This window comes from Oryctolagus cuniculus, chromosome 8, assembly GCF_964237555.1.
Source record: "Oryctolagus cuniculus chromosome 8, mOryCun1.1, whole genome shotgun sequence".
Classification (NCBI taxonomy): Eukaryota; Metazoa; Chordata; class Mammalia; order Lagomorpha; family Leporidae; genus Oryctolagus; species Oryctolagus cuniculus.
The window spans coordinates 39,017,992-39,041,599 of NC_091439.1; the positions used below are offsets into that span (position 1 = coordinate 39,017,992).

The window sequence follows — 23,608 nt, forward strand, 5'->3', positions numbered from 1 at the left end:
TCTCCCACAATATGGCGCTGAGAAGGGAGAAGCAGCTTCTACACAGCTGCCTCCAGTTCAACCAATAAACAGCAGGACCTGCTCCTGATTGCAGGAGAGCAGCATACTCGGCGTGTGGGCAGCCGAGTTGGGATTGGCGGAAGAGGACTATAAAGGAGGAGAGAGACAACATGCATCAGGAACATCTAAGGGGAACATCTGAGGGAACACCTGTGCAGCCCCCGAGAGAGCCGGCCGGCAGTGTGCCACTCCCCAGCGGAAGTGGGGAAAGTGGCTAGGGGGAACCGCCCTTCCACGGAGGTGGAAGGGACGGTAGCCAACCCGGGAAGAACCAGCAGCAAACCCGGGGAGGGCCGAGCAGACAAAAGAACAGTGCAGGGTCCTGTGTCGTTCCTCCACGAAGACGGGGAGCGACATAATGGTGCCGTGACTCGGATATGAAGCTTAGGCAGGGTTTAGTGTCGTTCCTCCACGAAGAGGGGGAGCGACAAGGATCTCCCTAGATCCTGATTGCCAAGTATTACAGCAAACCCAGGGTTCCCCAAAACACATTTTATGGTATTTCTTCACTCTATCTTTGTAGGATACTTGTGGAACACATAAAGAGATCATTGTAATGTTAGTATAAATTTCAGAAATGATGAAAAATAAAAATAGTTGCATCGAATAGAGAAAGCAACCTAGAAAGATGGTACAACTAATCCCATTTCTAAGCATAGGTCTAAAATCAACACAAAGTGAAGTGATCCTTACATGTTTGTGTGCAACAGCTTCTAACTTTCTGAGTCCTATTTTCTCCCACACCCATAACCTAGTATCCATTGATTATTTTAAAAAGACCCAGCCTGGGGCCAGCCCCATGGCACAGTAGGTTAATCCTCTGCCCCCAGCATAGGCATCCCATATGGGCTCCGGTTCGAGTCCCGGCTGTTCCTCTTCCGATCCAGCTCTCTGCTGTGGCCTGGGAAAGCAGTAGAAGATGCCCCAAGTCCTTGGGCCCCTGCACCCACATGGGAGACTGGGAGGAAGCACCTGGCACCTGGCTTCGGATCGGTGCAGCTCTGGCCATTGCGGCCATTTGGGGAGTGAACCAATGGACGGAAGACCTTTCTCTCTGTCTCTCCCTCTCACTGTCTGCAACTCTACCTCTCAAATAAATAAATTAAAAAAAAAAAAAAGACCCAGCAGGCACATTTTCAGTTTCCAATATGTAAGGCCAAGACATCTCTCAGGGTTGGGTATTTCCAGACCAGTCACTGCAAATGAAATGAAATAATTTGAGGGTTTATGATTCTTCTTTGTGAGATACCCCAAGCATTGGAAGTGATTATGTGATCATCCCATTATAGTGTTATGCATTTTGCTTTTAGTCAAATTGAGTCACACATGCATTCAATGAACTCCATCCCACTCCCACACCTTCCTACCCCTCTTCACATGGAGGCCTTAATCTGCAAGGTCATCTAACTCTTGGAAAATATTCCTGTGAATAATTCATTTATCACCTCTAGGTACAATTTATCCAGTCCAGTGGAATCCTAAAAATTTTAACTTGATTTATGACCTTCACTGATTCATAAGGCCTACCAGATTCTTCAAACGTGTAACTTCATTTAGAATACAATAACACATTCATTTTTCCAATTTTCCTTATGAATTTTTAAACAATCAAGAACTTGTTATTTAGTAGCACCTTTATGTGGACAGCTTTAATATTTCCTTTGAAGAAAGGGATTATCAAGTAAGATTCAGTTTCAGCTGAATATATGCTGGAGAATTTATTGACTGTATTTAGCTTAAGAAGTTCAAATATACAAAGATAAGTAAAAAACAACAAAAACATTATTTTGTATTTTAAAGTCAGTATAATTAAAATTTCACTAACTTCTTTGAAGTATGATATGTCTACAGAAAATATAGCTTGATTCATTCATGCTGAATGTACCCATCAGCATCCACATCAATAAACATAACACTGGCCCGCGCCGCGGCTCACTAGGCTAATCCTCCGCCTTGCGGCGCCGGCACACCGGGTTCTAGTGCCGGTCGGGGCGCCGGATTCTGTCCCGGTTGCCCCTCTTCCAGGCCAGCTCTCTGCTGTGGCCAGGGAGTGTAGTGGAGGATGGCCCAAGTCCTTGGGCCCTGCACCCCATGGGAGACCAGGAGAAGTACCTGGCTCCTGCCATCGGATCAGCGCGGTGTGCCAGCCGCAGCGCACTGGCCGCGGCGGCCATTGGAGGGTGAACCAACAGCAAAAGGAAGACCTTTCTCTCTCTCTCTCTCTCACTGTCCACTCTGCCTGTCAAAAAAAAAAAAAAAAAAAGAAAGAAAAATAAAAATAACACTATCAGCTCAAACTTTCTTCCAGAGATTGTCATTTTTGAAGGAAAAAAAATTGTAACATGGAAAAAAAATGTGGGGGTGCATGATACCCATCTATTTACTTTCTTCATCAACAAACGAGTTCAATGAGTATGCTGAAAACCTATTCCATTAAACGTGAGAAGCTCCATAAAAGTCTGTTTCGAGGTAAAGTAGGTGGTAAGACTGGACAGTATTTTTAAAATTTTCTATCACTACAAAATACCTATTGCAGAGTTCACCTTGGAAAAATGAGCAAGCTTGGCTTACACCATGGAGAAGAGGGAGTGGTGCTGGGGATGCCAGCAGGCTGCCTTCCAAAAGACCTCTTAGACTCTCATTACCTGGGTAGATTTGCTTGGCTCCCCGTCTGGCCTGCAGCCTGTCCAGACTCTGAAAGCTGGTTGTCTATTTCTAAGGGGCCTGGTGATATTAAATAAGCTCAAGGGACTGATTTTAAAAATCAAAGTCCTGATTTATTAATTTACAATGAGGGGACCAGGCATTTGAGTCTTTGGCCAGAACTTTCTCTCTGCTGATACTCCTTTGGGGAAGCCACACTGTATTCATTAGCCTGCTCAGTGAACATGGTTTCAGAATAAGAAAAATTAGGTGTCAGGAGGTTTCTCCTACAGTGTGTGATCTTGCTTCACTACTTTTTGGTATAGATGCAACCCTGTACCTTGACTATTCTCTTTAGACCAAGTCAACTGCCAATGAATGAGAAAGCACTATGAAGCCTCTGGTTCCAAGAAATGAATCACATGAACTTTTTTCACCCTAGGAAAATCCTGTGGACAATTATTACTCTTATAGAGATCAATGAGAATATGACCCGTTTAGCATTTCAGTTTAAAAACAAGCAAACAAACAAATAGAAAAGCGATTTGTAAGTCCTGTTTGGGTTCACCTGCAGTGACCTCTCTGATCAAGTGCCTCCCTTCCTCTCTGCCTTAGATAATGTCTGGCTGGAGTCCCTGAGGTCTATTGTATTTTCTTTGCCTTCTCTTCCAAGTTCGTATCTCAGAGATATATGAGCAACTGAAAAGGAAACGTGTACCACTGAAGGGAAATGCTGACCACCGTACTCACAACCAGATAAAGTAATGCAGGACTTAATAGTAGAATGTGATGGGTACTTCTCATGCCTGGCAAAGATAAGTAATGTCCAATACTTTCATTTGCAGCTGTCCTTTTTTATTTCTATACTTTCCTGTTTGAGCAATATTCACCCCACCCTAACCCCCAACCAACTAATCAGCCATTTCTTTAAAATTGTTCCCATTTTGTATCTAGAAATGCAACTTTACTTATAAATAATAATAAATGATATAATATAATATATACAACATACAATATAAATAACAATAAAATAAATAATAATAATAAAAGAATTAGGCTTGTACCAGACACTATTTGTGAAGTGCTCCAAAACCACATTTCTGGCCAAATGTAAAATAGTTAATGCTAAAAATCAATATTAATTATTTGTGATTTTGGATTTTTTATTCTTTATGATTTTTGAGGCATTAAAGTTGGTATTTTGCTTTAAATCCATTTTCACAATATGTGAAAAATAAAAATACAATTTGTTCCATAAAGATTCAAGAAAAACTATTAAATAACAAAATTGAAAATATATTTTGAAAGCTGTTTTTCAAGTATATTGTTAATACATAAAATTATTATAAAATATCAGAATAATGATAAAATATATTATTATTAAATGGAGTGATCTGTATTAAAATATACATTTAATGGCTCAAAAGAATCAAAATAATCTCCCTAATTTTTACCTATTGCACAATCAATAATTATACCAATTATACCAACAATTAAAGTACATCTCCAGGGCCGGTGCTGTGGGGTAGTGGGCTAAGCTTCCACCTGCAACGCTGGCATCCCATATGGGCGCTGATACGTGTTCTGGCTGCTCCTCTTCTGATCTGGCTCTCTGTTATGGCCTGGGAAAGTAGTGGAAGATGGCTCAGTGCTTGGATCCCTGTACCCACGTAGGAGACCAGGAAGAAGCTCCTGGTTCCTGGCTTTGGATCGGCTCAGCTTTGGATGTCAGCCGTTTGGAGAGTGAACCAGCAGATGGAAGACCTTTCTCTTTTTCTCTCCTTCTCTCTGTAACTCTACCTTTCAAGCAAATAAACTAAAAAAAATCTTTAAAGAATATGTCTCAAATTTAAATTTCTGGCCGGCGCAGCAGCTCAATAAGGCTAATCCTCCGCCTGCGGTGCCGGCACCCTGGGTTCTAGTCCCAGTCGGGGCGCCGGATTCTGTCCCGGTTGCCCCTCTTCCAGGCCAGCTCTCTGCTGTGGTCCAGGAGTGCAGTGGAGGATGGCCCAAGTACTTGGGTCCTGCACCTGCATGGGAGACCAGGAGAAGCACCTGGCTCCTGGCTTCGGATCAGCGTGGTGCACCAGCCACAGCGGCCATTGGGGGGCGAACCATTGGAAAAAGGAAGACCTTTCTCTCTCTCTCTCTCTTTCTTTCTCTCTCTCTCTCTCACTGATCACTCTGCATGTCAAAAAAAATTAAATTTCTTACCTTTTACACAAAATTCGCAGCAATATAATTATTCCCCAATATAACAGTATCCTTCCTTCTGTGAAATAATAAACATTTATACTAAAAACGAATGATTGGATTTCAACACATAAAATGTGGAAAGAGATTTTCACTTTGTTATATAAAGAATGCGAATCTCTATGTAAGATGTGTTCAAAATTCTCTCACAATTGTTAGTCCTGTATATATTATTGTTTGTATGCGATCTAATTTTTCAATAATACTAAAAAATTAAGTGCTAAACAAATTTCCCATAACAATATTTTCTACTGGTTTTAATTTAGAATTCAAATGCATCAAAGTTTTTCAAATCAAAAGCACGGACATCCAAATTTGAAGATGAATTTTTAAAATGCTGTTCTTTCGTATAATAGAATGAAAATGCTTCAGAAAGGACTATTTGCTAAGAGCATGTTGCTAACAGTTTTATCTAACACATCTTAAGTGTCTACATCTGAGAAATGCATGTAACTGACAAAATTTACTCACCCAGGCATTTTCCTGCACCATTGATTCTTTCATTTGGAACTAGGATTTCACTCAGGATAATTTGATAAATGTTGTGTCAGCAGTTTTTAAAAAGAATCCTTTGCTGTTATAAAAACTGGCAGACACTAAACAGACAAAGTCTCAGAATAATTGATATGGGCAACAACAGTAAGAATTTAGACTCCCAGTAGGCACACCACCTGTACAAACAACACTTCTAACTTCAATTTGAGTTGCTGGCTTCTGAACACTCAATTATTTAGGGCATTCAAAGGATTCCACTAGTGAAGGAAATATCTACAAACTTGAACTCTAAAGGTGTTTTTTATCATTGAAGATTGGGTTTCAACAATAAATATTACAATTGCTATGTTGATGACAAATCCTTTTTGCCATCAGAATTATAACTCTTCCATTTTAATACATTATGTATGTGTTCTGATTCAGAACATTTCAATGCTATTTGCCTTGAAATATTCAAAGTTAGACATTTTTGGAGGCAGAATATAAAAAGACAAAAGTGACCACGCAGATGTTTCCACATTCCAAGGTCGTCACTGCCTTGCCATCCAGACAGAGCCTGTTCTGGGTTCTTAAGAAATTAATTTGGGTTAGAGGATGGAACTGCTTGTACTGTGTTCTCCCTTAGCATTAGCAGCACATATCCTGTCATTACAATGCAATGACATGGAGTCGCTGACTCACATTTAAAGGGACAATACTACTTTGTTTTGTTCCACTTCACTTTATTCACAATGGATTTTTAAATCAATATTTTATTTTGGGACAGTTTTATATTCATAGCAAATATTGCAAAGACAGCACACATAATTCTTATCTCCTGTAACCAGTTATTCTGAGGTTAACACCTTCTATTACTACAGTCCATTTGTGACAACTGACGAGCCAATATTGACACATTATTATTAAAATTTGTAAATGATTCAGATTCCCCAGATTTTTACCAGTGCGGTGTCTGCATCCCAAGTTCCATGTAGACACCACATCACATCTGGTCATTGCAGATCCCAGGACTCCTTATGCTGTAACAGCTGTGCGCGCTTTTGTTGTTTTTGAAGACTTTGATACTACTGAGGGGGTACCTTAAAGTATGCCCTTAATTGAAATCTGTCTGATTATTTTTCCTTTGTGATTGGACTGGAATTATGGGTTCGAAGGAAAAAGAGCAAAGACGGCAAGTTTCATTTTCATGTCATTGTGTCAAGGGTACATATTATCAGTTGACTTTTCATTGCTGATGTTAAACTGAGTCAGTGACTTAGGCCGTGTTTTTCAAGTTTCTCCACTGGAAATATGTTCCTCCTTTTCCCTTCTCATACTTGATTTCTCTGAAAGGAAGTCGCAATGTGCAGTTCACACTTCAGAACTGGGGAGTCTTGCTCCACCTCCTTGAGGGCATATCATTTACATAACTCATTTGGAAATTTTCTTAACAGATTTAACTCCCCCCAATCAGTCATCCATTCATTAATTACTATCCTATGAACTCATTAGCATTGCTTTTATGTGTTGGGTTATTGTCCAATACAACTTTATTTTGTTTCCTAAATTCCTATGCCTTTGCCCTTGAGATGTCTTTAATTGGCTACTGTATCCCTGTGACACATGTTTGTGTGTTTGTTATGATGGGAACTTTCTTACTTTCTGACATTGAGTGCGAGGTGTGTTCATGGTGACTAGGGTGCAGTTGCTTCTGGATGGTCTTAGCTGACAGAGCAAGGGAATGCATATACATGTAATATATGTATGCTAATCCCTGTATCTACAAGTATCTGTAAATATTTCTGTATGTGATCATCATGTTTATGTACTCAAATCCATTACCAAATGGATTATTCTAGCGTCCTTCCTTGGTTTATCTGACAACTAATGCCCCAATAGTGACAGACCTACGTCTAATCAATCTTAATCATTCACCCCACTGATTGATTTTAGTACATGTGTATGATGGTCTCAGAATAGTTAACCTGTACACCCAGAAGAAATGAGTTTATCAACTAGAGTCTAGTGATTGATTATGTGTGGTTTCTTTTGACTTCAGTCTCACAATTTTTTTTTTATTTCCAAAGTTATTTGAGTCGGAAACATTTTGGAAGTTGCCTCATACATTTATGATTCAGATAACTCTTCTATTATATTTTGCATTCTGTCCTAAGATTTCTCAACATCCTAAATGTTATTTTTTTATCTGGTGAACTTTTATGCATTGAATTTCATTCTTTTGTGCTATAAATTTCTGTGTATCTTGATAAAAACACAGTTTCACATATCCAGCATCATATCATGCTGTATAGTTTCACTGCCTTTGGTCACTGGTGTTTCACTTGTTTAATCTTGTCTTTTTCCCCCCAGATTCCTGGAAACCACCGCTAGCCAATTTTTATAATTGATAAGAATTTCTTCTTTTCAAAAATGTCATGTTATTAAGGAATCATTTTTCAACTTTTCAGTATTTTTAAAGATTTATTTATATATTTGAAAGTCAGAGTTGGGGAGTGGGTGCAGGGAGAAACACACACACACACACACACATACATATGCCATCTGTTGGTTCACTCCCCCACATTGCTCCAATGGCCAGTGCTGGGACAGGCCAAAGTCTGGAGCCAAAAGCTTCATCCCAGTCTCCCACATGGATGTCAGGGACCTAAGTAATCTGGCCATCTCCTACTGCTTTCCCAGGTGTATTAACATGGTGCTAGTTCAGAATTGGAGCAACAGGGATTCGAACCAGTGCTAATATTGGATGCCAGTATCACAGGCAGTGCCTTAGCCTGCTACACCACAATGCCAACCCCCACATCTTTCCAGTTTTTAGACTGACTTTTTCACTTAGAATATGAGCTTAAAATTCATCTAATTTTTCTGTGGCTTGAGAGCTCACTTGTATTCATTGTTCAATAATATTCCACTGTGTGAACATAGCACAGTTTGTCTATTCACCTTTTGTAATATATTTTGGTTTGAATAAATAATCAATTTTCTGTGTGGACAAGGATTTTCTAATGAGTTACTATATGACTACGAGCAAGACTGCTGGGTCACATGTAAGACTATGTTTAGGTTTGCAAAAACTGCTAAACTTTTTTCCAAAAAGTTTGCATCATTTTGCATTCCCACCAGCAATGAATGAGTTGTATTGTTCTGCCTCAGCCACTAATTGGTATTGTCAGTGTTTTAGATTGTAGATACCCTAGAACACATGTAGTGATAGCACCTTGTTATTTTAATCTGCAGTTTCTTGATGAAAATTAATTTTGAGAATATTCCATTTGCTTGTCTACAAGCTTCTTTGATGAGGTATCTGATCCAATCTTTCATCCATTCTTTAAAATAATTATTTCTTTGGTTATTGTGCAATTTGAGTTCTTTGTGTATTTTAAATACAAGTCCTTTAACCAATAATGTGTTTTCTTAATACTTTTCCCAACAGTCTATAAGCTTGTCCTTTTTTCTCTTAACATCATCTTTTGCAAAGCAAGTACTTTAACTTTAAGGAATTCTACTCCACCTGGAAATGGTTGATGCTTGAGATTTGAGGTATGCAACCACCTCAAACCCTTGTAGTTGGCTGGTAGCTTCAGCCCCAGAATGCAGTTACATACTCAGACCTTCAGTCAGGGAGCTGGACACGAGGCTCCACTACCACAGACCTGATGAGATGGACAGAACCTGGACACAGGCAACTGCCACCATCTCTTCTACAGGTTGTAGGCATTAAAGAATAAGTACCTACTGAGCAGAACCCTAAGCCCCAGGTTCTGTTGGAGGTTCTGTTTTCATCTCCTTCTGAGGGTCTCATTAGAGAATTCTACATCTGCAACTTCAGAGGATTTTGGAACTGGACTTTTTGGATGTCAGCCTGTCACTAGATTCAGTCTAGAATAAACAGACCCAGTCGTGGCAATAACTGTAAATACTGTCTTAACTCTGGGAATTCCAGTCACAGCATCTACAGCTGTAACAGTTTGCAGTTTAGGAATCAGTAAGTATGCAGCAAATGCTGCACTATTTACTCTGCCTGTGACTTCTACACAGCTGGTGGTCTCAGCGTCTCATCTACTCCAGCCCCTTCTATGGGATCCACTCCAAATAATGTGGGTGGCACAGAGCAGCAATGACAGTTGTGTGTGCAACCCTTTCCCTAGGAGGAGCTTTAGTTTGTTTGGATCATTTGCTTTTCCAATGCACAAAGACAACGTTAAGACTTGGACACAAAGCTATAGGCATGACTTTGGAACTGCTGCAGCTACTTCAGCTGTGGTCCATGAAGACTGTAATGGTGTAGATTTTTAGTAGCAGACAGAAAAAAAAAAGAGTGAGGAAACAAGAACACTGTTAGAGGATCGTAAGCATTGAAAGTCAAACATTTTCTTCACGTTATTTGTTGAGACATGGAAAATCTTGAGGAATTTGTAAAGGAATAAAAATAGATACAAAAGAAAATTTTAAGACAGTGATTAGAGTATAAGAAGATATTCAGTACAGGCTGGCGCTGTGGCGTAGTGAATTAAGCTGTTGTCTGCATCTCATACTGCTGCCAAGTTCGAATCCCAGCTGCTCTACTTTCCATCCAGCTCCCTGCTAATATACCTGGGACAATTCATCCAGACAAAGGAAGATCTAGTTATTGATCAGCCAAAAATGAATGAAGTACAAAATGGACTAGAAAGTCAAGCTATCAAATAAATACATGATGAATTTCCAGTTTAGATTAGTTTGTATGTGAATACTGACTTATTATAATAAAATGCCTCAGTTATAATTTTTAAAAATGGTTTAGCACATGCCAAATCAAAACTTTAAGATAATTTTCTTGTTTAAATTCTATGACCTTAAATTAAACTATAGACTAGTTTAGAATATTTGGGATTAATACTTAATAGTTATAGACAAATGCAGACCAGTTGAACAGAAATATTGTTCATTACTCATGTAGCAAATGACTTTGCACATTCTCCTGCTTTTTTTTGTAAAATTATTTTATTTATTTGAAAGACAAAGTCACTGAGAGAAGTAGAGACAGAGAGAGAAAGAGGTCTTCTGTCCATTGGTCACTCCCCAAATGGCCGTAATGGTTAGAGCTGAGCTCAACAGAGCTGAGCTTCTTCTGGGACTCCCACTTGGGCCATCCTCTGCTGCTTTCCCAGGCCATAGCAGAGAGCTGGATGGGAAGCAGAGCAGCCAGGACATGAACTGGTGCCCATAGAGTATGCCAGCACTGCAGGCAGCAGCTTTACCCTCTATGCCACAGTGCCAACCCCAGTCTTTTCATCTTTAATCCCCTTTGCTACCTACCTTGCAACACAATCATTGTTTCCATGTATTTGCTTCCAACTTCAAATATAAACTTCTCAGACCAAGAAAAGATACAAATTGGAGTCTCACCTAGAATTTGGCATCCACGATCGAGTACTTGATTAATACTATTAAAATAGGTTTCTACAGAATTTTATGCAATGCCTTTTATTTTATAATTTTTTTTAAGAATTATTTTATTTTTTTGAAAGACAGAGTCACAGAGAGAGGTAGAGCCAGAGAGAGAGAGGAGGTCTTCCATTCTACTGGTTCATTCCCTAGATGACCGATACAGCCAGAGCTGAGCTCATCTGAAGCCAGGAGCCAGGAGCCTCCTCTGGGTCTCCCACACAGGTTCAGGGCCCCAAGGACATGGACTGTCTCCTACTGCCTTCCCAGGCCATGGCAGAGAACTGGATTGGAAGAGGAGCGGCCAGGACTCGAATTGGTGCCCATAAGGGATGCCGGCACTGCAGGCTGGGGCTTTAACCATCTGCGCCACAGAGCTGGCCCCATATTTTATAATTCTTGTATCTTTTACAATCCATCATCCAAGACACTTGTTTAAAATGTAAAATTCTCTTATAAGCCCCACCCCCCATGTTAACTCTGCAAAAATGTAACTTCATTGACAGAAATTATTCTCTTTCACTCTGCAACTCAGCTCTGAGAAGCAACCTGTCACCCTCTGGTGTAGAAGCAGAACTTTTCTCTGTGTCGCTGACTTATCTGTTTTGGGAAGTGTACAATCAGGGTGAGGGTCACATCAATCCTGTTCCATCAAGCTGTGTTTTTCCATTCAGATTCTGCTCTACATGCTGTGAGCTGGTGACATTCATGTTCAGTTTATTTTAATATTTCTGGCTCACAGAGAAATTCAATAAACAAAAAAATATTGTCCATCTCTAATTATTCTTCTCATAGAATCTATTTTTGCTGTCTAGAGACACTGAAACCAAAATGAAATATTTGAAAACTTTTTGGAAACTTTACAATCTTACATTGAAACAACAATACTCCATGATAATTTTATACTGTATATTAATACATAGTAATGCATCCTTATATAGTATATTGAATATTGTCCCATTAAATAGCAATATTGTTATTGTCATACTTCTCCTGGCATAATCAGCATCTTCCATAACCAGCCATCAACCGTAGGTTTGTTATCTTTCAACTCTCAATTGTCTGACATTTTAAACTAATGTTCTTAGTTTTGCTGTCAGCTCAACATTGTGGGTGGTTTTTTTTTTTTTTTGACTCTTTGTGCATAAATTCATTTATTTTTGTACCATTACCATAAAAATGTTGGTATTTTTTAATCAGACCAGTCTGGGTGTGTTGATTGCTACAGGTGCCAGGCCACTGAGGATGCTTGGGTGGTTCCGAATGAGGGCGCACTGCTGAACGGAAGGAACCTTAGAAGCTGGGATCTTTCTGTATTGGCTTAGCTGCATCACCCTACATCTGGAAAGCAGTGCATCCCCGTGGCCCACGTGCTCATCTAAACACAGCATTTGTCAAGGCTCTTCTATTTTTATCACGTTCAAATTGTAGATTTACCTTTGTTTGCTTGCTTTTATCCTAAAGGCAGTTCACTGACAAAAATATTGCCTGGAATATTTTCATCTATTTTTAATACAAAGTAATTTGAGAGATGCTCAGCTTTAATGTAGGTAAAGTATCTACAGGTTTTAAAGATCCATTTTGTGTTCATTCAAGACCCAGGAATATTTCTTTTCTAATTCTTCATTTTCCTTTCTTCATTATTAAGCAGAAACAAATGGATGTTAATCCTTTAAATACCATAGCAACAAGTAGAGATTAACTGAACCATACATCTAAAAAAAAAAAAAAGGATTTGAAAAGCTTATAACTTGAACACATCCCTTAAAGAAGAATATAGTCAGAGGAAAACCTAAATGATTTGCTTAGATGTCTTAAATAGGTATTTTTAAAGTTAAATATTTTAGCCAACGGGATACTTATGCAAAAGCACATTAATTTTGTGATACACATAATCCAGAACCTAGCAGGCATTAAGAAAGAGACTCCACTCCAGTTAACAGTGCTGGAAGGACTGAATTGCCTAGGGTGCACACAACAAAACTGGCTGGAGAGTTTTGGGCTATATCCCAGGCCGTTCATTAAAAAGGCAAAAGGGATAGCAGTTTTCAGAAGGTCGCACACTAGCTGTGCCTTAGAACTGTGAGTTTAACTCTGCGGTGCTGAATTGTGTCCAATAGCCTCCAGCAACATATGCACTCCGTACTGCAAAGTGATGCAAAATAAATACTCCCTGTGTTTTGAGAACAAACTCATTAATAGGGGAAATACTTCACTACACACACCCTAAGGATATGAGTGTTCACATAGGTGCGTGGATGTTGATGTGAAGTGTCACTCATAGGTGACGGTAACGGTACATTTTTCATTAGCATAAATATTGGATTTCTATTAAGTTGACTAAGGGTGTCATAAGATTTCTTGGCTTAGGGAAACAGTTGGATAAAAGTAGCTATAAAAATGACCATAATTTTAATTTTTAATGACATTTTACCGCTCAAAATATTTTCAGTTTCTCATTCAAGAAACTAATCCCTGTAAGGTAAGCAGTGGTGGTCTTAGCTCAGTTTCACAGGTAGGGAAGTTAAAGCCATCACAGTTTAAATTTCCCAGAACCCTGACATGGAGATTGTGGGCATGGCATTTAGCTGTGGAAGGAAGGAAAAAGAAGCAAGAGTGTCAGAGAGAGAAGCTGAGTTTCAAATCAATCCCAAGGACGCCCCAGTAGACATCGCACGAGGAAGGGAGGTTGGAGGTCCAGTATGACCTTTCAGAAATGAAGGCTCAAGGGCAGCGGGTCTGTGTCTTCCGACCAGGAGCAGTCATTTCATGAAATCTGTTCCTATAAGGTGGTGTCACCCCAGATAGTGAGTCACGAAGGGTGCACAGCTGAGGACACTGTGCAGCAGCATTCCCAACACCTGGGGAATAAGTGTTTGATTCTAGCAGAGTTACCTGGAAGACGCAATACAGCGCCCACCACAGAGGGTGCCTCGCGGAGGAGCACGGGTTCCACAGGGGCTGCCCTGGGCTCCAATGCGGATCAGACTCGCCATGGCGCGTCCTGAGACCTCACCTCCAGCATCCCAGAATCCAGGCAATGACCCCGAAGACTCTGCGGAGCAGAAGGATATCCTCATTGTCAAGCTGAGACAGGGCCAGGAGCTGAGACTTCCAGCCTACGGCAAGGAACATGCCGACTGGAATCTCCCTGCCGGGGCGGCTTCGGACTAGGATCCAGACAATCCCTTGAGACACACGTGTACCCCAAGTCCTGGGGGTGGCCCAAGCATGAGTACTCGGAGCTGGATGAGGACGAGTCCCAGGCTCCCCATGACCCCAACAGCAAGCCAGAGAGGTTTTACTACAACGTGGAGTCCTGCGGCTCTCAGCCCGCTCTGGATTGAAGAAGCGGCTGAGAGATCTACAGACTTGGGCAAGCCATGAGATCCAGCACAATGTCCCAACATAAACGAGCTGCCGCTCGCCTGCTTCCGCAGAAACGGGGCTCCCAGCCCCCAGCTGGATTTCGGGTCTCTCTCCAGCCTCTTCTAGTATCTGAGATCTGGACTGCTGTTGCTCAGACTTCTCTGCGAGTCATTAGTACGACCTGGGTGGGGGGTGTCACAGACGGATTCCCAGGGATCCACTGTCCTTAGGCAGGGCCTGATTTTCCTGGACATTCATCTTCCCTGGCCACTCCTGACCCTCGGAACCCAAACCGTCTCCTCCATCCTACTTTGCATGCTTGTCTTTGTGAAGAAGCCACTGAGCCGGCCTTCTCCCAGCTCTCTATACCCTCTGGGACCTAAAGGAGGAATGCTTGCGTTAGCATCCTAGGCTGCAGGCATTGGGATTGGGGGCTGGAACCTGCATTCAGACTGCCTGTAACCCTTCCAGTCCTTCCCCCAAGGCCAGCCTAATGGCCCTTCACATTCCAGTCGCCCCTAATTGGAGAAGTAGCCCTCTGGGCATAGCAATAGACCATGGCAGTCCCTCACCCCCAGAGATAAACACGCTGTTTCATTCTGTCCATTGGTTACCAACTCCTTCACCACCAGTAGCCTGACCTTTCAGGGCTGAAGGTGGCGGTGGTGAGGTGGAGGCTGGGCCCAAAGAGCACCTCTCCCCAATATTTCTCCTTAGTGAAAAGTTCAGACCCTGACCCTCAGCCCTGTCTCTAGGTAGGAGTACACCCAGAACAGCTAATTAGGCGTACCGGAGAAAACCGTAGATGGAATACAGAAAGGGAAGGGCTATTGATTGATTAGCAGTAGTTGTTTTTTTTTTTTTTTAAAGTTTTTATTTTTGGTCATAAAGAGCACAACATAATCTCAAAAAAAGTGTAACTACCAAGACAGGCCAGATTTTTGCATCTCTCAATGATATTTCTGTGTTGGTACACTCTGATGCTCCAAATTAACATTTTGTAAGTTGTTCTATCATTTTCTAGCAGTTTATATGACTCCACTATACACTCATAAATTCATCTATAACTAAGTTGTTGCTATGTTGCTAAATCTGTATATATGAAATATATGAAATGTGTATAACTTAAATAAAATTAGAAAAAAAAAAAAACAGCATTCACCCATAAGCAAAGGAGTTTGTTTTCCTTACAGAAACAAAGCAATGTTAGCTAGACTTATTTTCAGGACATTTGTTTTTCTGAGTTTATGAATGTGTTCAAATATTTTTAAAAGCACTGAACATGCACCTGTCTATTTCATTAATAACAAGAGTATATGAAAACTAGAGAGAATGTTACTTTTAGTTTAAAACATCTCTAGATTTCAACAGGAAGTCAGAGATTTTTTTTTTAAATGAGCATGTCAACTGACCAAGGCCCAACCTATAACACATCCCCGCATTTCTTTCCTCTGCTTACTGTGAAACAACAGTGAATGATACAGTTATACTTGAACCTGGAGTAACAGGTCAACACATACAGCCAAGTATTCAAGCAAAATGACAACTTGTTTTGAAAACAGTATGTATGTAAAACCACATAATGTGTGCCACAAGTTCAGAGTTTGTATTTGAAAATAAAATTGGCTTTGTTTGATTAAAAACGGTTCACTTTTTTGCACTATCCTAAATGTAGGTGGTTATCAGAATAAAATAAATATTTAGATATAAGGAATTGGAATATTCTTTGTTAAGTGAAAAGATACCCTCATGTTCTGAATAAATCCACAGTTTCAGTGTTTCATTGCCGTCTACTCAAATATTACCAACACAACCTGTTGATAGATTGAGATTATTGCTTACCATAGTGAGGAAAAGCATAACCTCACAGAATTTTTTTTTTTTTTGACAGGCAGAGTGGACAGTGAGAGAGAGAGACAGAGAGAAAGGTCTTCCTTTGCCGTTGGTTCACCCTCCAATGGCCGCCAGAGCTGGCACGTTGTGGCCGGCGCACTGCGCTGATCCGATGGCAGGAGCCAGGTACTTCTCCTGGTCTCCCATGGGGTGCAGGGCCCAAGCACTTGGGCCATCCTCCACTGCACTCCTGGGCCACAGCAGAGAGCTGGCCTGGAAGAGGGCCAACCGGGACAGAATCTGGCGCCCCAAGCGGGACTAGAACCCAGTGTGCCGGCACCGCAAGGCTGAGGATTAGCCTAGTGAGCCGCAGCACCGGCCAACCTCGCAGAATTTTAACAGGGTTTTACAGGGAGAAGAACTGAGGTCAGATATTTTTTTTTTCTTTTTGAGATTTTAAGGTGTCTTTTTCAATATAACAACTTGGGCTTTGTATACGTTTGTTAATTTATCTGTCACTCAGTTTTCTTTCCTGTGCTCACCCAACAACAAGTTTGTTACAAGCTTTAATAAGTAAGATTACAAAACAATCTGAATGGTGTCTGACACATAGTAAATAGCTTGTTACGGTTTTCCTCACCCTGTTTGGCAAACATTTGCACAATAATTCCACATACACCTGCCTCTATTATGCAAGGGATAGGGGCTAATGAAGAAGAAATGATGATGAGTTATGTTCCAGCACTCTTACCATTGACTCCTTACATTCTTGTGTGTGTGTTTGTGTGCACATCAAGAAAGTCATTCTTCATGGCTCAGTGAACTACTTGAAAGTAAAATGATACATAAACAGATTACTGAAAAGGAGACAACTTTGGAAAGTACCTAAGTTTCTATGTAATACAGATGTTGAAAATTATACCAGTCACATTACATTTTCATAGAATATTAACTCATGATTGCTGAGAGCTTTTTTCTAGTTTCATATGAAAAACATGGCAAGAAAATATCAGTAGGATTATCAGACTCACAAAGGATCAAGTAACAGTAGAATGTGCAGACAGGGCTCATAGTATTTAACTTGTTTATTTCTCAATTCTTCCAACCAATATTTATTCAACACCTATTATGTGCCAAGCAGTGATTATATGCTGGAAATGAAAGGGCAAGTAAAAGTAAACAATATCCCTGTCTTTGGGGAGTGGAGGTCTGGAGCGAGACATCAGTAGAAGTTCATCGCACAAACAAGGAGTTCTGTGCTCTGGATAAAGTGAATATCCTGGTGGACTTCCTGGAGAAAGCGTTCTTTGAATAAATGAAAGGATGAAGGAGGATCTACTACGTCAAAGGGTTGAGAGTCCAGGGAGGAATATAGAAATTGCTGTGTCCCTTGCTGCGGTGAAAGGAAAGATTATACAGTCACTGACCTGAGAAGAGTCAAGTGGGATGTTACGGCAGAGCTTTAGGGAGAGCTGAACACAGTCAAACTCTAAAGTCGCAACAGCCAGCCTGCACAGTCTTGACGTCTACTTATCAAACCTACATGACAATCCACGGGAAAGATCTTCGTTTTATTCTCAAAGTCTCTAGAGAGGATTGTAAGCAGGATTGGAGAGGAGAATGGAAAAGAGGATCCCACGTGCTATCCAATTGAAGTTTAGGTTAAAGCCCGAAAGTCGTTGGGGGAAGTAATTGAAATAAATAACAAACTTATTAAAGGGTAGTGGTTACTCTCCTGTGCGCTTACCTTTTTATATGTTCAGTGGATTGCTCAATGATGCCTTTATCTTGGGTTTATAGTTGTCCCTGTATCCGTGATTTGGCCTATGGAATGCAAGAACTAAGGCTCAGTGTGAAAAATGTCCAACAGAGAAAAGTTATTCACTGGAAACCAACTTGAATTGAATCCATTTGGAGAAACACAGTTTAAATGTAGAGCAATCGGAAGCAAGTCAGTAAAGAAGTTATACTTCTTTCTTACTGGAAACATTTATTTTTGTCAGTTCTTAAATAAGGCTATCATGCTTACATTTTGAAGTAGAACTCAAATTGCCTTTATTTTCCTTCAACTACTACATAGAGAAAACATGATATTTGTGTTTTGGGATGGCTTATTTTACTAAGCATAATGGTTTCCAGTTGCATACATTTTGTTGTAAAACACAGGATTTCATTATTTTTATGGCTGAGTAGTATTCCATTGTGTATATATGCCACATTTTTCTTATCCATGCATCAGTTGATGAGCATCTAAGCATTGAATTAGAATTGTAGCAATTTCCTGGATGTCTTTGCTAAGCAGATAAAGCATCTCAAGGAAAGAAACTTTTTAATGTATAAAAATGATATAGTATTGATATATTAACTAATGTGTGGCATTGGATACTCTAAATTAGTTATATATGGTTTCAGGTCTGATTTTCTTCATCCATTACCTCCAATGATCTTTGGATCTACTGAATTCAGGAACTTTTCTTCAAAGAAATTATTTTCCCCTTCCCTACAAACAATGATCACTTGATAATTCATGAGCCATTGCATGTAATTTACTACATGGCACCATGTACAAACATCCACCTGTAACAGTATGCTATACATATGTTTTGTTATGTATCATCACCAAACCATTGTCTCCAGAAAATAATTGAAAAATTTTAAACAAGACTTATTCTACCTACAAATTCCTTCTATTACTAGTCCGATCCTGAAATCTGAAATCTACCTTGGTCTTACCCTCTCATTGTCCATTTTAGAGCTAAAACCATTTGTCTCTATTTTAGAGCTAAAACCATTTGTTTCAATTAATCTCTATTAATTACACAGTATTTCAAGTAATGTCTTAGAGTATTCTAGCCTTGTATGAGGGATGTAATGTTTAATTTTTGTAGTTGATGTAGCTGAGATTTGGATAAGTTAAATTATTACTTGAGATCACTACATTAATAAATATTGAGGTAGTTTTAAATTCAGCCACTGTGTTTATCCTGTATCTTCTCTTCAGCTGAATAATTTAAAGATCACTTCTAATGTGGTACTTTTGCTCATTTAGAAACAGTTACTAAGCATCTAATATGTGTGAGGCAGTGTTCATGGTTCTAAGTTGCAGTTGTAAGAATCATAAACAAAGTCCATATTCTTCTGGTCGTTTGGACTCTTATATGAAGACAAAGAATAAGAAGGTAGATTACAGAGTCGATACTATAGTCTCAGATTATCTGTAAGTGCTCTGAAGAAATAACTAAGGCTAATGGAAAAGAAAGTACTATAAAGGGAACTATATTGTAAATACTATGTTAATGTCTAGCATGTGATTTAAGGTTTTTCTAAGGAGAAAATAACTTGAACACTTTATTTATTTAGCAGAAAGCAAGTAATTATAAGAACATTGAAGGGAGAATGTTCCAGGCAGAGGGACTAGCAAGTAATATATCTGAGATGGGAGCAAACTTGCAGTTTTTAAGTAGTGACGCCAAGCTCAGTTTGTAAGCAAATGAGAAGAAGATGGGTGTTGGGGGGTGAATAAGAGAGCTAGTGTGTTCAAATCAGGTAGGGGCTTGTTGATCACATTGTAGAATGTGAACTTCATTCTAAATGTAGCTGGAAAACATTGAAAAGTTTTCAACAGAAGAATCATATGGGAGTTCTTTTCTGTAGTAGCAGCTTGAACATGGAAAGTGTAGGGACAAAGAGATGTTAGATGGCTTTTGTAAAAATCTAGGAAATATGAGTGAAAGTGGTTTGGTGAAAGGCAGGATTGAGTAAAGTATGTAATAACCCTGGTTGTCTAATTTACTTGCCAGGCAGAGTTTTTAGGACTTGCTGAAGAGATGTGGGTGGTAAGGAAAAGAGACTTTAAAAATAACTTTTTGATATACTGGAAACACACACATACATACATACATACATAACATGTTCTGACATGCATTAAAATTTCTAGGCTGAATATTGTTTTTCAAAGTCCTTCATTTGGGCAAATAAAAATTTGATTACTCTGTTAAAGTACTTCCACAGGGACCACCATAGGAGAAGACCTTCAGAGGGTTTCCTCTGTAACTGAAAATGAAATATTGGTAATAAATATCACAATCAAGTCTGCTTAAGAAGATATGTGTTTAAGACTATTCTGCATTTCTTGCAATATTTTAGTAACGTTTCATGTTTATTTGCAAAGTAAATTTTAAAGTTAATATTATAAAGATATTAGTGATGCACAATAAATCTAAGAAATGTTAAAATACATAGCACCCGTTAATATTCAGTAAGCTCCATTAGAGACCTGCAAAAAGAAAAATAAATACCACACTAAATCTCACATATACATAGACTAGAAATACAACCTTCAGTGTCTTACGGGAATTTCATAGTATAACTCTGAAAAGAAGATGTACCTGAAAACTGCAATTTATATTCATATATAAATATGTGTATATGACATTTATGTATATATGACAATTAAAAATAAGCCTGGCAGTGATACAATACATACTTTTTTAGAAGACATGAAGGTCTCTTCCTATATACATGTGGACTCCAATGATTATTTCATTTTAAGATAAATTTACAATTAAGGGTGTGTTTTATATTTATGTCTACTATGACAATAACACAGTTCAAAAGAACTATTTAATACATTTAGTTTTTCTAGAATTGCTTTGCTTGGATGACATCTGAGAAGGTAAGTACTGTTTCCTTTTAAACAGATCCATCAAGAGAAAACTGGTCAATTTGCTTTCATCAAATGAAAATATTTTGCTATAGAAAAGATGATGTGAAGAGAATGTGTATCTCGGGCATTGAAATCATATTAGACAATGACCCTCTTATACTAGATTTTAGTCTTGACCCACTAATTATTTTCCTTTAAAATTTTAATTACTGGAGAAGCAGAAATAGCGATAGAAATATAATGATAATGGAAATAGAGAAGTTTGATTTGCTAGGTCACTCCCGAAATGTCTACAGTGACCAGGGCTAGTACACAACTGAAGGTATCCGTGTTAATTAGGGCTCTCCAAAAAAGCTTATTATGGAAATTAAATCATGTGTTATGGAGACCAAACAGCCTGATAATACGCCACCTGCAAGCTAGAGAATCAGGAAGTTAGTGGTTTTAATAGATTGAATCTGAAGGAATGAAAATGTGGATAAAGGGGATGTGGTGTGCATCCCAGAGGCCCAGAATGTCCAAGAATCCAGAGCACTGATGTCCAAATTGGGGGAGAGGATGATGTCCTGATTCAGGAGGAGAAAAGGGATTTGCCTTCCTCTGACAGTTGGTCTTACTTGGGTGCTCAATGGATTAGATATGTATATTCACCTTGGTGAGGGCAGATCTTCACTTAGTCTGCTAATTCAAGGGCTGACTAATTTCCTTGGGAAATGTTTTCACAGACGCACCAACAAATAATGCTTCGCCAACTGTGTAAGCATCTCAACACAGTCAACATAACACAAAAAATTAACCATCACACAATGTGTATATGTTCTCTGCTCAGATTCTTTTCCCGTTATCTAACTGGGTTGGTTTGTTTTATTTTACTGTGAATATTTGCAGTTCTTTCATATTCTAGACACTAATCCTTTGTATGGAGCTGAAAAAAAATTCCCCAAACTTATATCCTGTATTTTTTATTCTCTTAGAGATGCTCGCCAAATATTTATTTTCCCAAGAGGTCAGAATTAGGATTAGGAGAGTACACAATAGGCACATTAGATCCTGGGAAGTGAGACTAAAGCAAGCATGGGAATCAAATGGGCAGTGAGAGACAATCACTTTCAAAGATTTCAACGAGGTGTTGAGTCTTGGTATTGCAGTGGTACCAGACCAAAGAGTTATAATAGAGAATGAAAGATAATTTAGATCCTTGCTATTCAACGTGTAGTCTATAAACACCTAGGAACAGCAGAGATATGAGATTCTTATCAGTGTAGAAACTCAGCTTTCCCTATTGTTCCAAAACCTTTTGTATCAAGATCTGCATCAAAACAAGATCTTCACGTGCTTCATCCACACTTCGACAATTAAGAAAATTGACAGATGATTTAGATAAGGTAAGACAATGTGGATGATATGCAATTTAAAATTAAATAGTTCTTTGGCAAGGGTAAAACATTTATTAGAAATTAGTTATTGACATATGCCATGGCTCTGATGTTCACATACTAATACATTTTGTAAGTGAAATGATAGGCATTTGTGGAATAAATTAATGAGCAAACCCAAAGAAGGCTGGAAAAAGGGACACAGCAAAGAAATTAAAGAAGGGAAATAAGGACTTCCCTGTTTACCTGACACATTCGCCTCACTTGACCCAAATCTCTGTAGTCAGTCTCTGGACAGACTCTCTGCTCCATTTCCCTGGAACATAAATTGCAAGGTCTCTCTCCTTTCTCTAATCAAAACCTATCTGTGCATCTGAGTCCTGATGCTTTGGCAGGAATAAAAACCCCATTTAAGCCTTCTCTATTAGGATTCAGCCGAGGACAGTGTGCAAGGCGCTGCTTTCTTGTTGCTCCCTTGATCATTCCTAATTGAAGGTGAAATCTCGCATACATTGGGAGTGACTTCAGATAGAAATGGCAGAACTATTCTAGTCAGCTGGGGTCTGGAGGCCAAGTTGCTCAGGGGAATATCTTCACCAAATTATGCAGAACTAGTCCGTGTTACATCTTTCTGTCACCTTGCAAGCTGTTATCTGTTAAAGGCAGAAGAGGGACCGACATCCCTTGATGAGCCATACACATTTTGTCGTAGATTATTTTGAATTTCTCAGCTCATATGTAGAAGTTATATAATGTTTGACACAAGGGAAAATGGAGCAATACCCTGTGGAGCAGATGTCATAGTAAATGTCAAAAGATGCCAAGAGCCCTGGAGGGACGTGGAATTTGTAATGGAAAAAAGGTGTTTCTGTATTAAATATTGTACCACCTTGAGATAGATGGAGTTTTTAGAAGTAGATGACGATGTAACTTTTCTTCTATGGTACCATGATGGTAAATGCTCCTGGTGGGGGTGGAGGACTCTATGGCATTTGCAGTAGAATCATGTGGTCAATAGAAGTGGTCAAGCACAGTGGACCCACAGGTCCTGAGACCAAGGACAGGAGACACCATAGAGGAGGACACGACGCCAGAGAGATAAGACTGTAAAGCCATCCTGAAGTAGCGCAATTTGTCTCCAGAACCTCAAATCCTTCTGTGTCTGCTTTGCATAGACCATTTTTATTATTTTATTTTTTACTAGCTGATGACACACTACATTTGATTGTTTACACAGTGGTAGACGCTGAGCAAAGGGAAGACAATGGTAATGACGGTAGCTAGAGATCACCTCATCTGGGTAAGAAATAAGCACACGTTTATTTATGCAATATCAAACTTATAGACAAAAATATGATTATTAACATTAGGAAAAGATAAATTTTACTGTAAAAATAATTCTTAGTGTAAAAATGAAATTTTAGTGTAAAAAATAATTTTACACTAAAAAAAATAAAGGAGAATACACAATTGGGTCTTCTAACATAAA

General features: G+C 39.2%; 1 long non-coding RNA gene across 1 annotated transcript in view; it reads left to right on the forward strand.

The window, feature by feature from the left end:
- Positions 1 to 23,608, forward strand: part of LOC108178130 (uncharacterized) — a 99,677-nt gene that overhangs the window by 54,888 nt on the left and 21,181 nt on the right. The window lies entirely within an intron of this gene.